Source organism: Cetorhinus maximus, chromosome 9 (assembly GCF_964194155.1).
Source record: "Cetorhinus maximus chromosome 9, sCetMax3.hap1.1, whole genome shotgun sequence".
Lineage (NCBI taxonomy): Eukaryota > Metazoa > Chordata > Chondrichthyes > Lamniformes > Cetorhinidae > Cetorhinus > Cetorhinus maximus.
In genome coordinates, this window is record NC_135887.1 from 75,881,448 (window position 1) to 75,902,318 (window position 20,871).

At 42.2% G+C, this 20,871-nt stretch overlaps 1 protein-coding gene across 2 annotated transcripts in view; it reads right to left on the minus strand.

Moving 5' to 3' along the window:
* Window positions 1-13,894, minus strand: part of chrm4a (cholinergic receptor, muscarinic 4a) — an 80,858-nt gene extending 66,964 nt beyond the window's left edge. The window contains exons 1-2 of one of the 2 annotated variants that reach the window (XM_078548880.1): window positions 13,537-13,894; window positions 13,248-13,371 (exon numbers count right to left, since the gene is read on the minus strand). The gene's annotated coding sequence lies outside the window, so the exon portion shown is untranslated. The remainder of the gene's footprint in view (window positions 1-13,247; window positions 13,372-13,536) is intronic. The other variant, XM_078548879.1, reaches the window with a different exon arrangement.
* Window positions 13,895-20,871: the final 6,977 nt, after the last annotated feature.

The following is a 20,871-nucleotide window of genomic DNA, read 5'->3' on the forward strand; positions in this document are numbered from 1 at the left end:
ACTGGTCTCTTGATGCATGAATATTATTCCTTGGAACTTCGGGAGCAGGTTTCACTTTTAGTTGGAGCATGAGAATTGGTTACAGCAGACCACCCACCTGTTATACAACCCATCGAATCTTACTGTCCATTTACATTTGACAGGTGAAATGTATAACAAGCAGCTGATCTACGATCATCAAATTTCCACCCCAGCCAAGGGTGAAAATGAGCCCCTTTGATTTCAATCAGTACTGAGGGAGTGCTGCAATATCTTTCAGCTGAGATTTTAAGCTGAAGTTCCATTTGCACAATGTTCAGCACCATTCGTGACCCCTCAAATAGAGAAGCAGTCCATGTCCAAATGCAGCAAGACCTGGACATTATACAGGCTTGGACTGACAAGTGGCAAGTAACATTTGCCAGGCAATGACCATCTCCAACAAAGGAGAATCCAACCATCGGCCCTTGGTGTTCAATGGCATTACCATCACTGAGCCCCACACTATCAACATCCTGGGGGTTACCATTGACCAGAAACTGAACTGGACTAGCCATATAAATACTGTGGCTACAAAAGCAGGTCAGAGGCTAGGAATCCTGCGATGAGTAGCTCGCCCTCTGACTCCCCAAAGCCTGTCCACCATCTACAAGGCATAAGCCAGTTGTGTGATGGAATACTCACAACTTGTCTGGATGAGTGCAGCTCCAACAACACTCAAGAAGCTTGACATCATCCAGGACAAAGCAACCCACTTGATTGGCACTACATCCACAAATGTTCACTCCCTCCACCACTGATGCACAGTAGCAGTAGTGTGTACCACCTACAAGATGCACTGCAGGAATTCACCAAGGCTCCTTAGACAGAACCTTCCCAACCCATGACTACTACCATCTAGAAGGACAAGAGCAGCAGATACATGGGAACACCATCACCTGGACATTCCCCTCCAAGCCACTCACCATCCTGACTTGGAAATATATCGCCATTTCCTTCGCTGTCGCTGGGTCAAAATCCTGGGAGTCCCTCCTTAATAGCATTGTGGGTATACCTATGCCACAGGGACTGCAGCGGCTCAAGAAGGTACTTCACCACCACCTTCTCAAGGGCAATTAGGGTTGGCAATAAATGTTGGCCCAGCCAGTGAAGCCCACATCCCATGAATGAATAAGAAAAAAAATTGCCCTGTCAGCTGGGCACATGAAGAAGGGCAGTGGAGTTCTCCATATGCCCTAGTTTATTCCTCAACTATACATGATAATTTATTAATTGGCTGCTTGCAAATCTTTGCTATATGCTCCCTTCAAAACTAAACCTGAAAAGTAAGTCTGATGGAAGTTGTTTCAATGAAAGGACACTCACTGCCTGCAGTCAATGGGCTTCTCGTTGGCCCACCACACCCACCATGGTGGGGCCGGAAAATCCCGACTATGAAATCTGTTTCTTGCTCTGCAGATGCTGCCAGATCTGCTGAAGATTTCCAGCATTTTCTGTTTCTATTTCAGATTCCCAACATCTGAAATATTTCACTTTGTTCAAAAGTAATGCATTGGTTGTGAAGCACTTTGGGACATCCTGAGGACATGAAAATTGCAGCATAAATGCAAGTTCATTCGTTATTTCTAATAGTATTCCAGCGATAGAATTAAGGTTTCTTCCCTGAAGCATGTTAAAGCTATTTAGTGCAATGAGGCTAGGCAGTTTAATCTAGTTATTGCTGAACATAAATCCAGTTACAAAACTATGTTAACATTGGTCATCAATTTGGCTGTAATTCATTAATCTCATTCTGACGCACCATAAGGGAGCTTTGTATTGCATCTGGTTTCTGCTGCACTGGGCTCTGAAGGGAGTGCTGTTATCATAGAATCATAAAATCAAAGTATTGTACAACACAGACGGATGCCATTCTGCCCATCGCTCCTGTTCTGGCTCTTTGAAAGAGCTATCTAATTAGCTCCACTCGTCTGTCCTTTCCTCACAGCCCTGCAGATTTTCACTTTTGGAGTTTGCGTTCAATTTGCTTTTTAAAGTTATTACTGAATCTTTTTCCACCGCCCTTTCAGGCAATGCTTTCCAAATCACAACATCTCACTGCGTAAAAAAAATTCTCACATCCCTGCTGTTTGACAATATTCTCAAATCTGTGCCCTTTGGTTACCAATCCTCCTGCTAGTGAAAAGTTTCTCATTATTTATTCTAATAAAACTCTTCAAAATTTGGAACCTTTACTAAATCTCCATTTAACCTCTGTTCAAAGATGAACAGTCCCATCTTCTCTACTCTCTCTGCATAACTGAAGTTCATTAACCCTAGTACCATTCTATTAAATCTCTGCTGCACCTTCTCCACCCTATCAATGTGTGCAATGAATTCATTTTCCCTCCACTGTCAGACATTGCTTGAATAAATGCATGGGCACATTACTGCACACTCTCTACTTCTACACCCAGACCTTATAAACACACAAGTCTGCTCTGCCTCATTCCTGCCCCCTTTTATTTCACTGGTTATTTTCTTGTTTGTTGTAATTGTTTTGAAAGGTTAATCGGAGGTCACTACTGACTCTTCTGTTCTATTTTAATGATTATCTGAGGTGAGTGCATTTCATGCATTTGTTCCTAGAGGTATCCAGAGATCTCCTTATGTGCTTTATAAAATAAATTGTTTTTCTATAAGGTTTCATTTTTCACATGGCCAAAATGTAATCTTGAGTGACAATTAGAGTAAGAGAAAAGATAGTGATCACCCCTCCCCCGGCTCACTTTCCCAGGAAGCTGTATAAGGAATTGTACTCATAATATAGCTGTTTTGGAACATTCTGTGTCTTACAAGATTTGGAAGGCTAACTTTCATGGATGAGAAGGAGATAGTCTACCCATAATATTTCAAGCTGCTTTTTCCTGTCAGTAATACTATCAACTCCTCAAAATGCAGTCTCTTTAACAATCCTTCTACCGAATTCCCTGACAAGGAGATGTTTTACCCATTAATTCATGCACCTATTCCTTTAGGATAGGATGTCTTAGGATGGGATGAAAGGGATGGAGCAACCCCTTTCCAAGCAGTGCTTCTGTCAGCATCCATCATGCTGGGAACCTTTCCTTAATTCCCCTTACAGTAAGTTGGTAATCGAATGGATTCCTGGTGCAGCACTGGGATAGAATCAGAGGACTAATCACTAATGAGGCCTTTTACATCCCCCTTAGCAACAGTTGTGGAGTGGCCCTTGGCAGGTTGTCCTTCTCAACTTGAGAAGACTAGCTTGACAGGATGGAAAGCAAACATTGCTTACACACAAAAATAACAGTTTATTTCCTATAGGGTGTTTGATATTAAATAGAGGATAACTCATAGTATACACAGAACAATAGTTAAAACAAGTGAACCTGGCCTTTCATTATACGAATGTGTATTGGATAGGTTTTCATCTGGACCTATTTTCAGGCCAATATTTGGTGCTGCAAAGAGGACCCAAACAGCCCTGAAAGTCACCAGATTTTGACCCTCTAACGTCATCTAAATTCTTGGCGTGAGCTGCTAGTGCCCAGAAGCAGCTGCTCCATGACAAAATTCAATCTCGGCCCATCCACAGCCGATAAAATTGTCCCCATAAATCCAGCAGCGGGACCAACACCTGCACAGATTGACCTCCCCTTGTAAAAACAACCTGATTTTAATCTCCATTGAAATCAATGCAAATGAAAATCAAGGTGTCAGGAATTGTAGCCTTCCCTAAATCCATTGTCATTTCTTCAAATTAAATGGAATGAATCAATTTGGCTGGACATTTGCATCCATGAGGCTGGGGATTTCAGAAGGAGTGCCCTTGGCACTCTTAGCTGAAGATGGTCATTGAACATCTTGGAGGAAAGATTGATTCACACACGTTTTTGGGTGCAGGGGTCACACTTCATGATCTACCCACTCCAGGCAGGCAGTCAGCACATAAACTTCATGCTGCCTCCTCATTTCTATAATTTCATCTGCTTGATCCGGGTTGTTGGCTGGCTGCATGCACAACAGAGGGTCTAATAGTGTGTAAGACAAGTGCCTATTCTAGTTAGCCTTTAGTGCTTAAAGGCAGTCTGTTCCTCTTAAAGGGAAGTTGCACTGATTCACAGGAGGCTGCTGTTGAATGCCACTGGTGCAATTGTAACCAAGGGAGACAGAATGCTTGGGCAGAGAGAGCACTCAACAGCACAGGGAAATGGCGCTGAAAGCCCTTGTCATCAAGATGGATAGGAGGAGGGAGACAATATTTTCGTGAGCACTCAGGAGGCTCTCAAGCAAACCAAAGATGGATGCTACTGGTTTTGTTGCAGCCGACTTCACAATGTAGACAGTTATCCCCTCTCTCTTCTTTGCTGTTCTGTTCAATGGTGTGGCAGCCCCATAAGGTCATTAGGCTACCACTGCTATGTTCTCAGCGCCAGACTTCTTGCATTGACCTCCCTACCCACCTGCTCCCAAACCCTTCAGAGGGTTTTCCTTGGATGTTGGCCAAGGGGTCCCTGTGATGGAATATCTCAAATGGATGTAATGATGGGGAATGGTGGTCCAAGGGAAGTAGTTTTATTGAAAGCAGAGCCTGAGAAGTTGCTTTCCGATAGCTCACCCAAAGTGAAGGGATCCAGAATGCATCCCCCTTGCCTCCTTTCCTCCCACCAGATCCTCCTCCTCCTCAACCTGCAGAGATGACGTTGGGGTTCCAGGAGGTAATAGCTGCACCTCCATGGTGGCAATGTTGTGGAAGATACTGAAGACCACCACAAACTTCAAAGCCTGCTCAGGATGGCTCTCTTGGCATAATAGCAAAACAGTTGCTTAAACAGGCTGCTTGTCAGCTCCACTATGTTTCTTGTGTCACAGTGGCTCTCATTACATGCCTGCTGCCCTTCCATGGTTCAGGTGGTGGGGATGGGACGGTGTCGGGGGAGTGTCATCAGCCATATGCACTTGGGCCTTTATCCCCAAACAGTCACCTCTGGTTCTCCAGAGAGGCTCGAGATACGACTGGAGCACTGGATGAATGCATCATGCCAAGATAGTGGGCAGTTATCAACATGATGTACTGTGTATGGCCACACACCAACTGTAATTGAGTGATGGCCATTGGGGTTTCTGTACCGCTCCCCAATGACATGGAGGCGGGGTGGGGGGTGGCTGAGGATCTACATGTGTGCAGTCGATGGCACTGTGCACCATTGGGAATCATATTAGCCTCCAAAGCCACATGCCTTTTAATCCTGCTTCTCTCTGCTGACAGAGAAAACAATGTACCCTCTTCTTCTAGGGCAGATGACCTCTGTCACCTCCTGAATGTTCTGATGGATAACATTCTAGGAAATATTTGAGATGTTGTCCACTCCTGCCTGGAAAGAATTAATGCATAAAAGCTCAATGCCACCATGATCTTTACAGCCACTAGCAGGGCCATTCCTACTCTGGTGCAGGTTGTATTGTAAGAGGTGGCAGAGTTCAGTGACGCTCTCCTTATTGAACCCGAGTTGTAACAGGCACTGCTTCTGGATCAGGTGGCAGTAGAAGAAGTGCTACCAAAAAAACCTCTGTGGGTAGGCCCTTCTGTGGAGAGCCCTCCTCCTCCCTCTTCATAGAGCTTCCCCTCACTACAGCCTTCACTCCTTTCATGGTTATGTTACAGACAAAGAGGCATGGCAACCACACTCCTCATAACTTGTTCACCAAAAACCTGTATCCCCCATAATTTTAAGCACCAGCTCTCCAAAACAGCTCCAAAAATACAGCACCGCAAGTCTATAAACTCAGCCTAAAGCAGAAGTAAATTTTAAAATCCTCACCTGTGCTTTGCTGTCTGTCTTTTTTAAATATCTCTGTTGTGTGGCCCTCATACTTCTGAATACCTCTTCAGCTGGGAATGATCAACACAGGTATTCACAGCACATGTGCAGATGAAAATAACATCAAACTGGCCAGAAGGGCTGTTTGACGTTATGGCAGCATCATTCTTGACCCTTCCAGTGCACGTGCAGCATGTCTAGGTAGTGCCCTTCCCAACTTGTGGCACCATGCAGACCACAGTGGGAGTGGCTGGAAACACAAATGATGCCATTTTCCTGCTTCGGGGATTCTGTAGCGCCAGCACAAGAAGTACTACAGAACCCCATTTTGCACCCTTCATCTTTTGCCCTCAAGTGCTGGGTCCTGGCATGGTTGAGGATTGGGATACGAGTGAAGTCTGATGTTTCTCTTATGATTATAACCTGGGGGGATGATGGCATATTGGTATTGTCACTGGACTGGTAATCCAGAGACCCAGGGTAATGCTCTGGGGACCTGGGTTCAAATCTTGCCATGGCCAATAGTGGCATTTGAATTCAATAAAAATCTGGAATTAAAAACACTGAATAATGACCATGAAACCATTGCTGATGTTGTAGAAACACATCTGGTCCACTAATGTCCCTTAGGGAAGGAAATCTGCTGTCCTTACCTGATCTGGCCTACATGTGACTCCAGACCCACAGCATTGTGGTTGACTCTGAAATGCCCTCTTAGGGATGATCCCACAAATGAATAATATAAAAAAAAAACTTTTGTTATACAACTGAATGACTTGCCAGGCCATTTCAGAGGACATACATCGGCAAGTGTCAAACACATATTGTGGGACTGGCATCACATGCAGGAAAAGTTGACAGGTTCACTTTGCTGAATGATAACAGTGAATCAGTTTAATTTTTATAGCAATCCAGCAGCTTTGAAAATAATATTCTTTGGTGTTAACCCACAAATGCCCAAATCTATCATCTTTAGTTACACAACTTATCATGCCAGGAATTGAATTCCTGACCTCTAAGTGTCATAACCACGACATTACTGTATCTATAGGCTATGTTCCCTCCCACTGCCACTGCCACTCCAAAATGGAACTTCTGCTGCCATTTTTTCTCTCTGTAGTATCTTTGCCAGCTGAGATGCTACTGCTATATCCAGGCACTGATGTTGTGAACAGCGCTGATGTTCCAAGTTAGAAAATATATCTAACCTTTGCCCTGATAAGTTTTTTTTATTCACTCATGGGATGTGGGCATCACTGGCTAGGCCAGCATTATTTCCCACCCCTAATTGCCCTTGTTCAGAGAGCATTTAAGAGTCAACCACATTGCTATGGGTCTGGGGTCACATGTAGGCCAGCCAATTTCCTTCCCTAAGGGGACATTAGTAAGCCGTCAGCAATGGTTTCATGGTCATCATCTGACTTTTAATTCCAGATTTTCATTGAATTCATATTCCACCATCTGCCGCGGTGGGATTCAAACCCAAGTCCCCAAAGCATTACACTGGTTCGCTGGAATATTAGTCCAATGACAATATCACTATGCCACTGCCTCCCCCTCATGCTCATACATAATCTTGCCCAAAATAAACTCTTCCCCTTCAAGGAAATTAATCTCATCCAAAATAATATTAAGCTAAATTTAACCACAATGTAACATGAGGATAGGGTGAGAGGGTGGGTTAATTCAGAAATAAAGTAACAATGAGATGGGAGATTGGTGATCGGATGGAACCTGAGTCCCGTCTTAACAGTGATGAAAGAAAGGGACAAAGGAATTCAACATTTGCGCATATGCACGTGTTAATGAGAGGGATGTTAAATCTGGACAAATATTTTTGAAAAACTTGAATCATAAATTATACCTTCATTTTATTTTTCTGAAAAGCAATATAAATTTTATTTTCACCTTGTGGCTGTGTACTTATAAAACCCAAAGATTTATAGGGATGGAGTCAAAGGTTACATAAGGCTGAGTAGGAGGGATTGGAGGAGGTATTGGATTTTTTTTTGAAACAGATACCCCTTTAATCATTAACCTAACATCCACTTAAAGCACCTCAGTGAGCAAAATTTGTGGCACTAAATAAAACATCATATTTTCAAAAGTACTTTTAAATATGTAGAACTGGAGCTTTAATTGTGTAATGGAACTAAGATATGACATTCTTGCACAGAAGGTGATGGTTTATTAGATGGGTAACTTTGCTTTGACAGATGTGTTTTTATGGCCTCTCAATTACTGCCGACATGAGTTTCAACATTGCATGCCAACAGTACACAGGACAAAGAAATGTCTTCTTGTGACTGGTCAAATGAGTCTCCAGTGGTTAGTTAAGAACATCAATCTAAGAGATAACTGTTACTGATATATTTCCAGTATAGTGTTCAGCCTCAGTGAAAGGCATATCACAAAGCATCTATTGAAAAAAATCGATGTTTAGTTAAATCCAATGAAAACCAATTATATGTTCTTTCTTCTTTCGTTATTCTAATGCATTGACCATTTCCTTTGCTGTTCCAAAAAAAAATGCTTCAAGATTAGATTGGAACCAAAAATGACCACTATTTTTCTTGTATATTACAGGAATTAAGCTGATTTCTTATTGCCAATGGTGGGTTCTCTGTGTTAGCAACATGAGATCATATTTCGATCGGAGAAAATGTGCTCCTTGAAAGATTGAGATTAACCCTTGGACTGGTATGGCCCATTCTGGCCCAGCCTAGTTTGCAGATGTACCCAGGTCTGTTTCCACTGCTATAGACTTCAAACTTCCCATAAATGCACTGGTATCAAAAGAAAACACTAATACAGTGATTTACCAACAACAACTTGCATTTATGTAGCACTATTAACATAATTAAACATCCAAGGTGCTTCACAGGAGCATAATCAGACAAAATGTGACACTGAGATAAATGAAGAGACATTGGGACAGGTGACCAAAGGCTTGGTCAAATACATATGTTCTAAAGAGTGACTTAAAGAAAGAGAGAAAATTGGCAGCAGAGAGGTTTAAGGAGGGGATTGCAGAGTTTAAGGCCTATGCAGCTGCCAATGATGTAGCAGTGGAAATCGGGGATGCACATGGGGCCAGAATTAGAGGAGCACAGAGACCTTGGAAGGGCTGGCAGACTTTAACTGAAGTCAGTAACATGGGATCATTGGTACCTAATGGAAACTGTGAGAAAATAAGCACAGGCAACTGTGGGAAAATAAGCACAGGCATTCTCTAGTGTTATGCCATGTTGTTATTTATACTGAGTATCAGTTGGAAAACAATATGCAGGGGCTAAGTTTTTACAAGGCTTGGAGGTGGAGGTATGCAGTGAAATTCACTGTACTTACTCAAATATGAATATGGTATGTTTTGTGGATTAATGAAAATCCATATATGTAACATTTCTAAACCATGGAAATAACAATACCCATCAGTCTATTATGCTTTGGTTATTTGGTTATATTGTAGTAATAGTCCATCTACTAATGTCATAACTATTGGCTTTCAGCCCTGCTATTCATTCTGCAGCCTTATTCTTCCAATACTTCCAAAAAGTGCAAAAGAAATACCAACATCACTTGTACCAAATTAAAAAGGAGAAATTATGTCATAGCTCTACCAATGTGTCTAGGTTCCTGCGGTCGTTATAAATCATTCAAATTCTCTATAACAGGTTGCAAGGACTTCTGAATCTCACAATGTGTATTTCCCTAAAGCACAATCCCAGATATTTGTTAACCCATTAAAAAAACAGAGAATAAGGTGATGCTGCCATATTTAACCTATTTGTCTCTAATCCAGGTTATTGCATCAATCAAAATTGTTTAAAATATTGTGCTTTAACTTCATTACAGCTATGCTATTCCAATTAAAATTTATTTCAAACAGCAATGCTTGAATTAGTTTAATCAAATCATCATGCATATTTACAAATTATTTCACCTATCTGCAAAAGAGACTTATTTAAAGATGTTTTTTAAAGCTGGATTATTAGCTATTGCATCAACTATATTCATTAGCAGCTTATGACAGAAGCATTCTAGAATACTCATGTAGTTTCCTTTTGCTTGTTTGAGAATGGTATACAATGGGAATAAACCTACTGCTGTCACCATCTGAATTTTATAGAAGAGAATGATTGGGAGGTGAGTTCTGTGCTGGATCATGATTGTACATGGATCCAGCATGTGTTTATCTGAGATCAGTTGTGTGCCTTTGTACCTATTGTAAATGCTGCAGTTGAGTAAAAATGGTGATAAGAAATGACAATTCTGATAATCGGGGTCTGCTACTCCTTTTCATTACATTAATTATTGTTTTCATTATCAGCACTGTCCTAGCTCCATAAATAGCATTGCATTGTTTTACTTTTGGTGTGTCATTGAATAAAACATATAAAGCAAATAATTATTACCTGGAGCATAGTTTTAATCAGGACCTAAGATTATAATAAACGTAATATAGCTGGGAGACATGAGCTTCAAACTGTGATTTCCTGAGACTGTTAGCTACTAATGAATGTAATTGAAACATTTTTCTTGCTGTTGTGCTGTAAATGCACATGAAAAAGCAAAGGATTTCACAGAGTATCCCATATTTCATACATTAAAATTGGTAGGATCCCATTTCGTTAATGTTCTTCAAGTGAGAAAATCACCGAACCATTCATTTGAAGTGAGGAGAATTTACACATAGCTGTTCTGGAGAGCTTGGTGCTTTTAGTTAGACACAAATTGTAGCTCTTGGTGTCTTTGCTTTTAGAGTGGTACTGACCTTAATATGTAAGCAGAGGGGAGAATTATTCATTGACAGGACTAACCTTGTTATTCAGGGAGATTAAGTTTAAAAATTAGCAGAATTATTGCTTAAGAAAGTTATTTTTAGTTAGAAGCTAAACATGTGATTTTTAGGCTTTTTTTCCTAGATAGGGATAACTTCACCCTTTAGGTAAGGGAACAGTTTCCCACAAAGAGCTGAGTTCGTAGGTTGGGGAAGGTAATCCTTGGTGGAAGCAGCAGGCTTCGTGTAGAATGGGGTTTGTTTCTAAATTGAAGCTGCCATCCTTTGTCTGGCTCATGGTTAATTTTAGATTAGGACCAACCTAGCCAATTTGAGATTGAAGCTGAGCCTTTCTAACTGGTGGTGCAGGTTAACCCTTGATTGGAATCACTGTCCCTATCCCTGCTTGGGCAGGTGTTATAGAATAAGAAGTTATCTTTTTGTTCATTGCATTCCTTATGGAGGATATCAGGCTGGATTTAGATGTGAAAATATTGGTTTATTGCATTGATTGTTATATGTTAAAAGTAGCTTCCCATAACTGGGCATGCAGTTAAATGCTGAAATAGGGAAGTGCTGTCAGTGATGTCCTGCCCCTCCATAAGATGGCATCTCACCATCTGATTCACCATTTAAATGTATTGCAATGCACACAATTTCTGTACTTACCTCATGGATAACAATAAACTTGAAAGACAGTGAGGGCTTGTTCATTCCAATGCAAGTGCCCTATGCACGGTGTGATAAATTTTAACTGCTGCCAATTTGCTGGCATTTAAATTAACTTTTACAAGCGCAGAGTCTCATTCCTTCAGCTTTTAATTGTTGTTGGAGATCTCTAAAAAAAATGAAATAATTTGTTTCCATAGATTCATAGAATGATACAGCACAGAGGTACCTGTGCCGACTCTTTGGTAGAACTATCCAAATAACTCCACTCTCCTGCTCTTTCCCATATCCCTGTAAATTTTTCCCTTCAAGAATGTGTTTAATTCTCTTTTGAATGATACCATTAAGTCTATTCCATGGCCCTTTCATTCAGTGCATCCCAGGTCACACCAATTTGCTGTGTAAATAAAGATTCCTCATGCCATCTCAAGTCATTTGTAACAAAATGCATGTGTCTGCCCTTCGGAATGGCGAAAAGGTGCCAACATAGCAAGTACAGGAATTTATTCTAAATGTGCATTTAATTATTCATAATCTCGTCCTGTATATGAGTTTAATATACAAAACGCGAGGGTAACACATTATCTTCACCTCTGTCCTTACCTGTGCGATATAGCTATATTGGTGTGAGCTGGGGGTGCTCCTCGCCTGCTTGTTTTGACATGGTCTAATCGTGGATTGGTTCAGAAAAGACTGGAAATGTATTAATTACATTAGGGGCTGACATATGGAGGCGTTTGTGGTAAGGTTAGATAGTCGTTGGATTTTGAGACTGTTTCCTGTTTGATTAATTTCTGTAGTTTACATACGCTGTGGTTTGATTACTTAAAATTTGGTTCGGTTCGACCGTATCGGATTTGCTCATCTGGTGGCTGGAGGGCGAGTCTTCCCGGTTCCTCCCTTGGTTTGCTGATGGGTTGGGTTATTTTACGTTTAGCGGTTTGGTAAGAGGGTGGGCTCATTCTTCATTGCTGGATTCGCGATGTTTGTTTTATTGCTTTCTTGGTTGGACCTGAGTTCTTCTATTTATTGAGTGGTTTTGAGACGGACCGATTTTGACCTTGGGTTTGGTTTAGTTTATTGTTTGGCTGTGACATGGTCTGATTTTGATCCTGGGGCTGGAATAGTTTGTTGATCAGTTCTGGTTTTGATCTTGGAGCTGTTTGTGTTTGGTTTATTGACTTTCTCTCTCCACCACACCCCCCACCCCTCCAATCCGTTCACCTACGATTTGCTTGCACTATATGGCAGGTTGAGTGCGGTGACAATTGCTGATTGGAAACCAATTCTTAAATCATACTTGTATGGATTTGAATCTTACACCTAGGTCCCCGTTTTCAAAGTTGGGGCATAGAGATTCGTTAGGAAGAACTCTTCAGTCAGATAATGCATCATTTGTTAGTTGGCAAAGTTAACGGAAGTTTTGCGGGTGTTTTAATCGGGGTGGACCATTTGAAGAGAAAGCTTGTTCGCAGGAATTGGACATTGTTCCAATATTTCCCCACCCCACCAATGTGATTGGAGATCTTGTGAAAAATGGTGTAAAATAACTCGATTTACATCATATCCAATAACGATTGGATTCATTACAGTTTTTCAAGTGACTTTAATCAATTTACAAATCAAGAATAAACGGGAGGGGTTTTGAATATGACCTTCAGATCATTGTACTGTTTCCAAACATGATCAGAACACGGGTGAAGTTATACGTTCGAGTGTTATAAGTAGAAGGGCATTCGACTAACAAAACTACATTGACTTCATTTCCAAAAGGTAAACGCTATATATCTCGAAGATTATCCCAAATAAGCTTTCCTGTTATTTATTAAACACAAGGCTGAATCTAGCAGGAGAGCACCGTTTTAATTCCCTTAGAGACTCGCATTGAATTATGAGGTTGGGGCCAACGTTTAGCAATTCCCAGGATATGAGGATGAGAAGTACAGGCACGTTTTCCCGCGAAACGAACGCGATTCCCAAGATTTTAGGAATACCTTTTTGGCAAGATTCGAAGTTGCAATAAACTTCTACAAGCTTCTCAATTCGATTACAAGCGTTTAGTCATATATCGTCCGCCGGATTTCAATCTCATGCGTGTGATGTTAACACATCAGGGCACTTAAAAAGAGAAGCATTATGTCAGCGGCAATCCGATCTGGGTTTTTTTTACCCGGTACGACCTGGTCAGGTGCGCATTGACCAAGCGAAGCGCGTTTAACTCTCTCACATTGAAGACAACTTGACGAGCATCACTTCAGAACTCTGTAATAAAGCACCACTTACCTGAAATCGTCCACTGTCATCATTTTGGTTTCATGAAATCTCTGAGATGTAGTTACAATCCTTGGGAGTATTTGACCAGGAATGTCCTGAGCTAGGGATTGTGTGCGGAGACGCTACCTGCCAGTGTATCTCTGCTAGCTATGAGTTACCGGCAAACACTTTGAGTGTCCATCCAATCTTTTTTTTGAACATTTTTTGAATTGCTCGTGTTTCTGTCTGAGGAAATTACCCCGCCCCCCTCCCGCCCTACTTGATGTTTAGAGTCCCTTCCTTTTACAGGCAGAGGGAGCGGAGCTTCCAGCTCCCATGAACTTGTGTTCAAAAAGCGAACAGAGGAGGCTGAGCAAGATGTGATGCTCCTCCGCCAAGCACAGACTTTTTTTTTCAGTCCATAGAAATACCGGCAAGCCAATAGAGGTGATGTAATGCAAATACAGCCAATCAACTCGGAGTCTCCCGATCCCCTGGTTACAATATACATCACCCCCCCACCCCCACCCCGAGGCTATTTAACATTGGACATTAAAAATCAGGTTAGAGCATACATAGATGGTAGAATCAAACTCGCCATCTCATGGATTTATGATGCTCTTTAAGCAGTAATCGGCCATTAAATCGCTTTCATTTCTTTCTTGTCCCCTGAACATTTTGGAAGGCTCTCCTAGCATTTTAACGATGGGAATGGGACTGCTGATTGATATCACAGGAAGAAGGTGGAGAAACAGGGAGGCGTGAGAGTAAGGACAGGTCCACGTGCTGTCCCACTGGCTCAGAAAGCGCAAAGCTCCCAAGACGGGGCCACGGTTAAGCAAAGCGCTTGCTACCCATTCCTCATGCTCGGCGGAGAATCGTTGGATTTAGATGGGGAACCATCTATCATTCTGGAGCTCTTTCTTGCTTACAACCTCGGTAGCTTTGGTGCATGTCATGCATATCATCGGCTAGCTATTGCCCCCCAGGTCGCCTACCCCATGTAGGAGAATCTATTGAACTGAAATTACTATGGGCATAGATTAGACAGGAAAACCAAGAATTCTAGCGTTGGTCAGTACGACTTCCTTTCTTGTCACTGCAGCGACCCCCCTCCCTCTGTTCAGGGTCTCCCTATGCCACTGTATCAGTCGCAGTGTCATAACAACGGGGATTTAGGTAAATACCCATCGCGAAAAGTCGTGTATCACGGGGAGGCCATGCTATGTAGACTGATAGAAGAGCATATGTTATAAAGCAGGAATCAAGTACAGGGGCTTGAAGGTGACACACTGGAGGGGCACCCAATCGGAAATGCCCGGGAGCAACTCAACTTCATTCATATAAGGCGCCCTCCAAAACACAAAACGCGAGGTAATTTAGTGATATGTGAATTTGCAACGTGGGCGTTTCGGCTTGTCTTTAATGAGAAGCCTGTAAATTATGTTAACCCCAACCTTAAAGGTAAGATTCTAATCTCAACTATAACTGGAAAATGCTGAGTGGTAATATTGCTCTTAACCTTAACTCTAACTGTAGACAAATTACCTCTTGCCAATCCTACTATTAATCCGAATCCAATCTCAAACTCCGGTTGAATCGGCTGAGTGCAGCCAGTTTCAAACAATTCTGATAAAACATCCATCTATCATATTCACTCTCCAGGGTGATATTGTTAGGAGTAGAACGCCTCCAATCTCTCTCTAACAGCCGGGTTGGGGAGGGGGGTGGGGGGTGGGGTGCGGGGGTGGGCGTTGAAGGAAGGGAGCAAGGCAATATTTCGATTTCTGAGCGAGTGAGAAACTTGTATCCCAGTAAAATGGACCAGCAGCTTGTACTGAGTGCAAACTATTCGTTTGAATAGGAGCCATGCTTTTTTTTCTCTCTCATTGAATTTACAGCACGAAGACAGACTATCAACACAACTCGTTGGTGCTCTGTGCTGCACAGGAGTTTCGTCTGACAATACTTCATCTAATGCTATCAGCATATCCTTCTACTCCTTTTGCCCACATGTAATTACCTAGCTTCCACTTATACATCAATCTTCTTTGCCTCAATATTCAAAACGGTAGCGAGTTCCACTATCTGAGTAGAATTCTCTTTAGAATCTATTGATGGATATGTACGTGCCATCTTCGTCCATTAACAGGTATCATTGCAAAGAGGCCTAGGCATTTCTGAATAAAAATCTACAGTCGGTGGCCATCCAGGTTACAAAACAGCTGATTACAAAAGTAATTGCGTCTCTTGTAGATCTATTCACTCCCAGTACAGGAAAATTGTTATGTTAATGTTCTCTGTCACTTCTGATTAACCCCCATATATTTCAAACATTAGTATTCTTCCATGAAAAGTCTGGCACAGGCCCGTGTGATTCCAGAGAGGAATCATCGCTTTCATGCATCGTCACAAACATTTACACTTCTGTATCAAGTCAGCGAACCCTGGATTGTTTAGGGTCGGTAATTTATTTTCCAGTCTCATGAGCTAGCTTCGTCTGCAATTTATTTAAGAATGTGTGAATTATTTGAGCTTCATACTCCTTCTATTCCCCAGCTATACAGCGGGGTTCTTGACGCTGTATTTGGAAAGTTAATTGTTTTGTGAACAACATTTCAGTACCGGGGATAGAGCCGCTGAGATTCCAGTCGCTGTCCATGGTGCTAAAACGCCCATGATCAGAGATGACTACGAACTCGGCAAAAATCAAATTGTGCCAGAGCTCTGTCTTGCATACTGAATCAGCACAACACTTTTGTAATAGCTCTTCGACGTTTAAATTTGAGTCACATCATACAGTCATATCTACAACACTTCAGGCAACATAGTGCCTAAGTGAATAGGTGTCAGCCTTAGATCAGTCATAGCACTGTGACCTCTTAGACGAATGTGGGTTGAAGCCCCACTCCACGGGCTTGTGCACATAATTCAGACCAGCACTTCAGCACAGTGCTGAGGGAATGTTGCAACTCAGATACTGTCTATTGAATTAAATGTTGCACTGAGGCCCTATCCCACCTCTCAGGTGGAGCGAAACAATCCTATGGCGTAAATGGAGGAAGAACATGGGTTCTCCCTGGTGTCCTAGCCAATAGTTATCTAACAACTAAAACAAAGGTTGTTGTTTGTGGGAGTTTGTTGTGATCAAATTCGTGGCTACGGTTCCTACATTTACACTGACTACGCTTGAAAAGTACTTTATTGGCTATAAAACGTTGGGACATCTTGAGGTTATGAAAGGTGCTATATAAATGCAAGTCTTTCTTTACATATATGGGATTCTGATCGGGATTTAAGGTGATAATTGATTGAAAAATTTCTCTAATAGCTTTTCTCTCCACTTGTCCTTGAGTTAGGACAGCGATGGGTTGGGGGGGGGGGGGGGGGGGGTGCGGTGGGGAGGGGGGCGCGTGGGTTATCTATGTTCATATGTTGTGTGATAGACAAATGAGAGAAATTAAGAATACGGCTGGATTGTGACACCCGTGGCCAATGTAGTAGTGTTATGGTTCAGCGTCTATCTTTTGCACTCTTTCCCTGTCGCTTTCTCTCTCATTAAATGTGGTTAATATTTTAATGAAATAATCTAACTGCCAAAGTGGGTAAACAATAATGCTAAAGCACCACAGGCGTTTGCATTAACTTAGTGGCGTGGAAAATTTTCAAATGATTTTCTGCAAGCCTGCATTTGAGATAAATCACGTTTAATTACAATCCAATATTACCATTGGGGCAAGGATGATCAGATTTTTCACTGAAAAAGATTATTAAAGAATAACATGTTTGCTTTTATCAGGATTATGTTTAGTATAGTTGACGATGGATTCTATTAACCGTCTACTGTGTGCCAATATAGGATGATGTACATACCTAACAGGATGGGCAGGACAAACTGCAGATGTTCCCGATTTCCAGCCCAAGGCAAAAAGAACACAGAGAGAAATGTGACGGATAGTGTTTTATTTGAAGCTGGAGATCAGTCAGCTGAACTGTCACTTCCGCCATGATTTGTTATCATGGAAGATGGTATAGAGTTTGAAGCCAGTGGGGCTAATGTGGAAAAGGTAATTCAATTATAAGGAGATTGAAACTAATCTGGCTGCTTCAAGAGCAACACAATTCATTGTTTGGTATTCCCTGATTTAGCCTAGATTGCAAAGCGACGCATGCAGAATGTTTGGAATGCAAGCAGCGTGAGGGACAAACTTTGCGAAATTCACTGGGACGTATAGTGTAAAGTGGGGCGGGGTGGGGGGAGGGGGGCGGAGTGGGGTCATATAGAAGTGAATAGTAAGAAATAACTTCAAATTACTGGATCAGAAGTCAGACTTGCAGAAAAAAAGCACGAGATGCGGAAATGGAAACATAAAGTCCCTGCGAAAGCAACAGTGAGCGAGAAAGGTGACCGTTTAAAAACAAATACAGACAACGAAGGGGCATCAGGACCAGAGGCAGCCCTCAAATAGTAACGAGAGGCAGTGAGTGCGAGTAAGAAGATAATTTTCAGGATGGCGCTAAGAAAGTGTCAAAAATGCATGAAAGAAAAGGGACTAGACCCCGAGAAACTGGAGGAAAGGGATGGGACACAGGATGGTGAGCGAGAGTTTAAAGGGCATTTCTTTTCGTTCTAGACAAAGGCATGATGCCAGTGCCCACCGGCATGGCCAATAGATGGCATTGTCGTCATTCACGGACCCCTTGCAGCAACCTGCAGAAACTCTGCAGAAATTCGCCCCAGATCCAAACGTATTAAACAGAAGTGTTAGATTAGATTGATTCAAAAAACAAAGGGAACGAAGAGTGACCCATTCCTCAAACCATGGATGTCTTAAACGTATTTGCATAACAAAAAGCGGGCAACTTATTCACATCACTGGCTAGTGAGAAATTAAGATGAAGTTAGTGTGCAGAACAGCATCATTGTGTTCAGAGCGGTTGGGATTGAGCAGCCCTCAGCAATGAATAGGTTCAGAAACTGTGTCAGTTTTTCAAAGGAAAACACAATCGATGCATTCCTTGGATGAAAATGTCACTTGTTAATTACTTTCCCCTTTGACCTCTGGCAGCACAATCTAAAATTCATTTTGACTGTGATAGGGTTTCACACTCCCTCTTTAACCAGGCAGAATGACATCCCAAAGTAGCTCCCACTCACTATACAGTATCTATAATGACAAAACCAACACAGTATTACATTATCTTGCTATTCTTTCAGTTAAAAATCATACCTAAGTTGCTCACGCACATACACATGTAATCACATACGGTATACTTTAAGTTGAGGTGTACATGTTTTCAGTGCTGTTTTACTATTTAATCGATATCGGCGGATAGAAGCACCTCTCAAACATAGTTAAATGTGCAAGGTATTCAAAAAGGATCCTTGTGGATCACCATGTTGAGTGAGAAGTGTTCCCCAAAAAAGTACAGTGCCGTTTTGCTCCGCTGAGATATTCAAAGAAATTGCAGATGCGAATAAAATTGGTTTAATATGTTATATGACTTGATGCAACTTCCTTTCAGAAAGCCTTCCCTTCAATTTTATTGTCAGCTGGGAACATGTTAACTAACCAGACCCTGCTTCCTCATTACCAAGTGCATCCATCCACCTCCTGTAAGAGGGAAGTGCTAAGACAACTGATAGAAAGCTCCACGAACGCAAAATCTTGGCGCTTGCCTTTGTTCCCTCTTCTCCCCAGTCAAGCTATTCCCTTTGCTCGCCAGTTGGACCTTAGGCTTTGGCAGATGGTTGGGTTCCGAGCCGCAGCCATCTGTTGGAGACGTTTGGAGTCAGAGACCAACAGCTGGCTCCGAGAACCGTGTGGTCTCTTTGCTTCTCCCCTCGGGGTACATAGGCTGTGGAAATCTAATGTAAGGATAAATAAAACATCAAAAAGATTTGAACTGCTCTGATCTGCCTGCCTTCTCGGGGTGGGGGTAGGGTAGTGAAGTGTGGTGAAGATGGCAAACCAGTTCTGACAAGGTCTAACGGAACATAGGCGAAAGCAGTTCGTCAGGTTTATATAAATGATACCAAATACAACTCAGTAAACTCAGGAGTGAAAGTAATCTGGGCAACTGTGACACACAACTATTTTCAATGCGATATACTCCTGTTTGGAAGGGAGTTTATATTAGCGCCGTACAGACATGCTGATTAATATTCGTGTGTAAGGGAGCTGGAAATAGTCGCTGATCATTGAATCTCATCGCAAGGGGATAGACGCCACTTTTACTGTGGTACATTTTGTGTTGTTGATCTCATTCTTATTCTGGCGGCATTTTATGGAAGGGTGCGGGGGTGTTGTCACTTTTCCATTTAACTGGGACAACTCCTCCCCTCCCTGAAATGGCAGCCAAATTGATATCCAAATCCATTGCTTCAAGCGAAGCAGGGCTGAGGTGGAACATTTTAATATGAGACAATGCGATTTCACAGGGAAACTGGCTTCCTGTGCAACTGGGCCAGTTCAGTGCCTTATTCCCCGCGTGGCTGGTCATAAAGCCGCCTGGTCGTTGGAGATTGTCTAATATCATTCGTTATAATGACCAATAATTCATATTGGAACTTAAAATCCGTCACAGCTCTGGGATTAACAGATTAAATTCACCCCCCCTACCCCCCCCCCCCCCCCCCACCACCCAAACGAAAGCGGGGTCTGCACATTTAATAGTCAGCTGTGTGCTCTGAGTGGATTTTATTTCTTTTATCAACATTTCGGCCTAACAATGCGGAAGTAAGCCCTGAATTTGACACGTTTTGTGTCTATTTCTCTTGCGTCTTCATATGTCCCCTTCAGTGACACACAGTTCTGGGTAGATCGACTGGGAGGAGACGCATAGAGCTGGTTGGAAGGTGGGAGACGGGGCTGAGAGGAGATGGGGTGGGGTTGGGGAAGTGAGGGATATTGTAATATGCCTTTAAGAGATAGCAGCATGCTATCACTTTAAGGGAAGTGTGTCATGTGATCCAGCCCCACTTTCACTTCAGCTTGGAGCAGTACACAGACACACAGCTCTGCAGCTCTGATATCCTCAAGCTTTCTGTCAGTGTATATCTGGTCATACATGCCCAGAATTAACAAATGAACCCACAATGTGTTGACCCAATCCCTTATGAGTGATTGGTGCTTTGATATCATTATAAAAACACAACATGGTGTGCAGCAGTGGTTCCTTCAAAACAACATGGTGCACAGGATAACAGCAAAATTCAGTACAAGTACGACATGGTGAATAGTCTTAGATTGTGATACACGGCATGAGATGACTCTCAACGTTCTGGTCAGACCTCAGTGGAGTCACAGCATTGGAGAGTGTTGAAATCGCAGGGAGAGGAGATGGGAGGTGGTTTTGAATTTA